This window comes from Drosophila suzukii, unplaced genomic scaffold (assembly GCF_043229965.1).
Source record: "Drosophila suzukii unplaced genomic scaffold, CBGP_Dsuzu_IsoJpt1.0 scf_4, whole genome shotgun sequence".
NCBI lineage: Eukaryota > Metazoa > Arthropoda > Insecta > Diptera > Drosophilidae > Drosophila > Drosophila suzukii.
Genome location: NW_027255927.1, coordinates 3,334,348 through 3,338,955, shown reverse-complemented (window position 1 = coordinate 3,338,955; position 4,608 = coordinate 3,334,348). Strand labels below are relative to the sequence as shown.

The window sequence follows — 4,608 nt, the reverse complement described above, 5'->3', positions numbered from 1 at the left end:
AGTATGCAGCAGCATAATATCAAATTGTTTAATCTTGTGATTTGATGTCGAGGTCTTTTCTGATACCCCGAAAGCAAGCAACATGCCCGAAGGCATTTTCAACAACACTTCGACGAATTGTAGTTAAGGGCTCGTTTTTCTGTAGAAAGATCTAGTGAATAGGGATATGGCTTCATATCCGTCGTAGAAAAACTAAATACCGAGTAGCCACGGACAACAACTGGGATCGGAGTTCAACATATCGCGTTTGCATTTTCTTTTAATAATGGTGTCTCCTTAGACATTGTTTTTTAGTTTGCTCTACATGTTAATTTGTGAGTCGAGACATCGTCTTGGGCATCCAACATTAACGTAAATAAACCGGTACATGTAATGGTATAAGAATTTTTAGTTAAGATACAAAACATGGAAATACCTTTAACTAACTAAAGCAAATTGGATAGTGGAATGCAATCCTTTGAAATTGTAGGAATAGGTTGCATCCTGGGCTCTGGGCCGTATTTCGATATGACAACAACCTGAAATGAAATGAATAATTATTGTTATGGCATGACAAATTTATTAAGACATTACGCATCTCTCCAAAACATTGTGGGAATCCCAATTTCTGAAATCCTTCCACACCGTCATGAATTTTCATAACAGATATAACTTTGAAACAGAAATCGTTTAGAATTTGGAATACCATGGTTTTGATATGCCGAATAATTTGCCAATAGTTCTGTATTCCGAAGAAGACTCAAGCGAATAGAGGGCAACAGCAATCCGTTTATCCAATGGAATGGATGGCCGGTAAATTCTAACCTATACAGTTTTTGCAATCCGCCGCCCCTGTTTTGAAATCCGCACGGGCTTGGCTAAAACGGGCTAGGGTTGTCGCGATACGCATATAAAAATTCTCTGTTGAAAGAAATCTGAACATTCTCCATTATTTTCATTGTACTTTGGTAAGAAAGATTGTTAATCCGACATATCTAAAGAAATGCTTAAGTGTGAAAACTATATAATGCAGCCATATATCAGCTGTCAGCTATTTACAGATAAATTGATATTTGGCTTTATGTCAACACTACAACACAGCCTACAAGGTTGAGCTTTAAGTCCACAGTTTCTAGACTAATATGTTTCTTCCCTCGCATATTGTTCTTTGACTATTTAATTTTTAAGCAACATTATTTTTGTGCCTACAAATGATTTCATTAGATAAATAATGTACGTTTTGGTGCACCAGATGTCCGGTCCTCCCAAGGACGTAAGCTGGAGATTGGTCATTTCCTTAACAAAAGCGTAGACATATATTTCTTTTCAAAATGAGATCATTTGCTGGGTTCCGAGCCTTTGGGAGGCTTCTTGGCCTCCACCAACAACAATTTCCATATAACGGCGCAATTGCAGTTCAAATGCATTTCCTTCTTAAAAATTTCGAGGCACCATGTACTAAAATCACCTAAACTCGTAAAAAACACTAGAATACTGAATCGTTGAGAGCGTCCCATTTTCCGCTGCAGCGAGCTGTAGCCACATATTCCCGTCTCTTTCTTACACGTGTTTTTCTTATAGCCTAGTACTCAGATCGACGAAAACCGCGAGCTAGCCATAGGAGTGAGCGAGAGGCAAATACGCGTCTAACGCTTTTCGTCGGGTCTGTTTTTCAGCGCAGTGCTCAGATGAGCTAAGGAAATACCAGACCAAATACCAGATTTCGCGAGTGAATTTTCGATGAACGCCGTTAGCCGCGGCCCAAAGAATAAAGCCTAGTGCTCAGATCGGCTAAGAGTTTCACCAGTCGAAAAATCTTATTCTTTTAAGTATGACCGAAGTTTTCAAAGTTCAACGGCAATGCATGTGGCAGGGTCTTACTATCATGCAGCTGGGCTTGTTTCCAAACAAAAACAAATCAAATCTAGCAATTTAAAAAAAGAGTCTGCTGGTGCACAAAGAAATACAAATAAAAATACATGAAACGAATGCTTTTATTTATGGAAATTAAAAGTTTAAGGCCACGGTTGCTTCGCCATCTTTCCCACCTCCATCGCCATCTGTCCATCTGTCCACCTCCAAAACCCAATAGGCATAATGAACCTTTAGGATGTGGGAGTCGAATTGGGAACGTGGTTGTTCCGCCTGATGCTGCATGAAGTCGCCCAGCATCCTAGTAATGGCTGGTGATGGCTCCTCCAGCTGTCCCTTAGCGGACGACCTTATTTCCTCCTCCCTACAGAAGCCGGCGCGTCCTGCATCTCCGCTTTAGCTGTCAAGTAGCTGGTGGAGGTGCAATCCTCAATGGAGTGCTCGTCGGAGATCGAACGATGTCCCATGTTCCTTGGCCATGGGATTATCTATTGGATCTCCTCCAGCACTTTAACTATTGTGCGGATTTGCCCCGCTGTGGTATTGCTTCCTGTCGGTCAAGTCCTACAATAACGGGCAACAGCTTTGATTAGGCGTCCTTTTTCATCTGCACTGACCTCCTTGGGCACTTTTTTTCCATTTTTAATTTTTAAATTTCCCACGAACACCGCCAAAGATTAAATTTCTTATTCTTTGGGCCGCGGCTAACGGCGTTCATCGAAATTCACTCGAGAAATCTGGTATTTTTTCTGGTATTTCCTGAGCTTATCTGAGTACCGCGCTGAAAAACAGACGCGACGAAAAACGTTAGCTGCGTATTGGCCTCTCGCTCACTCCTATGGTTAGCTCGCTGTTTTCGTCGATGTGAGTACTAGGCTTAAGAAGTTTAATCTTTGGCGGTCTTCGTGCAAGGGCGATGTGGAAACTAAAAATTAAAAATGGAAGGGAGACCCCAAAATCGGTTGCAGGAGGTCAGTGCAGATGAAATAGGACACCAAATCCAAGCTTATGCCCTTTATTGTGGGATTTCACCGACAGGAAGCAATTCCACATAAGGGGCAAATTCACAGAATAGTTGAAGTGCTGGAGGAAATCCACTAGAGAATCCCAGTGGGAAGGCCCATGCCGAGTGGGACTTCGATCTCTACATGGACATCCTGCCGGGCACGTCTTCGCAAAGAAAGTAAGATCTGGCCAAAGGAATTTGATTGCGTTTTACTATTAGAAGTATCTTTTTAGCAGAACCACCAGTAATACGATCTCCGACGACCTCTCCATTAGGACTCCGGACACCACCACCAGCAGCTACTTGACAGCTTCAGCGGAGCTGGAGGACCCGCTGGCTTCTATAGGGAGGAGGAATATAGGGCGCCCGCTAAGGAACAGTTGGTGAAGCCATAGCCAGCCACTGACGCTGTGCGACTTCCTGCAGCATCAGCGGATCAACCCCGTTCTCCCACTTCATCAAGGTCCAACATACCTATTGGGACTCGGAGCTGTACTGCGGTGGAGCGGGAAAGGTGGCGAAGCATCCGTGGGACCAGAAGGAAGCTTTAAACTACTTATATACAAAAAGGAAAACATTCGTTGAACATTCCATTTATTTTTAATTAAATTTCTATGTGTACCAGCAGACTCCTCCTTTTTAAATTTCTTCAATTAATTTGTTTTCCGTTTGGAAACAGATCCAGCTGCATGACAGTAAGACCATGCTACATGCATTGCGGGTGAACTTTGAAAACTTGGGTCACACTAAAAGCCTAGTACTCAGATCGGCTAAGAGTTTCACTAGTCGAAAAATCTTATTCTTTGTGGTGTGACCGAAGTTTTTAAAGTTCACCCGCAATGCATGTGGCATGGTCTTACTGTCAAGCAGATAGGCTTGTTGCCAAACGGAAAACAAATCAATTGGACCAATTTAAAAAAAGAAGAGTCTGCTGGTGCACAAAGAAGTTAAAATAAAAATAAATGAAATGTTCAACAAATGTTTTTATTTTTGTAAATTAGAGTTAGTTTAAAGATTCCTTCTCGTCCCACGGAGGCTTCGATATCTTTCCCGCGCCATCTGCAGTCCAGCTACGAGCCCCAATAGGCTGTCCAATAATGGCTGGTGATCGCTCCTTCAGCTGTCCCTTAGCGGGAGACCATATTTTTTCCTCCCTACAGAAGCCGGCGCGTCTTGCATCTCCGCTTTAGCTGTCAAGTAGCTGGTGGAGGTGGAATTCTCAATGGAGAGCTCGTCAGAGATCGAACGATGTCCCATGTTCCTCGGCACTGGGATTCTTTAGTGGATCTTCTCCAGCGCTTCAACTATTCTGCGGATTTGCCCCGTTGTGGTATTGCATCCTGTCGGTCAAGTCCCACAACAATGGGCAACAGCTTCGATTAGGTGTCCTTTTTCATTTGCACTGATCTCCTTTATCCGTTCTTGGTGTTTTTCTTCCATTTTTAATTTTTAAGTTCTTCACCGCTTCTACACGAACACCGCCGAAGATTAAATTTCTAATTCTTTGGGCTGCGGCTAACGGCGTTCATCGAAAGTTCACTCGCGAAATATGGTATTTTTCTGGTATTTCCTTAGCTCATCTGAGTACCGCACTGAAAAACAGACCCGACGAAAAGCGTTAGCCGCGTATTTGCCTCTCGCTCACTCCTATGGTAAACTCGCGGTTTTCGTCGGTGTGAGTACTAGGCTTTATGCGCAGCCCGAAACGCTGGGCGTTTCGCATCAATTCCGCTGTGTGAACGCTACCTAAA

General features: G+C 43.2%; 1 long non-coding RNA gene across 2 annotated transcripts; it reads right to left on the bottom strand.

Annotated features, from left to right (window-relative positions):
• Positions 1–226: 226 nt before the first annotated feature.
• LOC139354910 (uncharacterized) lies at positions 227–987 on the bottom strand. Of its 2 annotated transcripts, XR_011605733.1 has the most exons (3): positions 574–942; positions 427–518; positions 227–331 (listed from the first exon to the last, which is right to left on the bottom strand). It is a non-coding gene; the product is annotated as an uncharacterized lncRNA (long non-coding RNA). The 2 variants fall into 2 exon arrangements; XR_011605732.1 differs by having other exon boundaries at positions 227–518; positions 574–987.
• Positions 988–4,608: the final 3,621 nt, after the last annotated feature.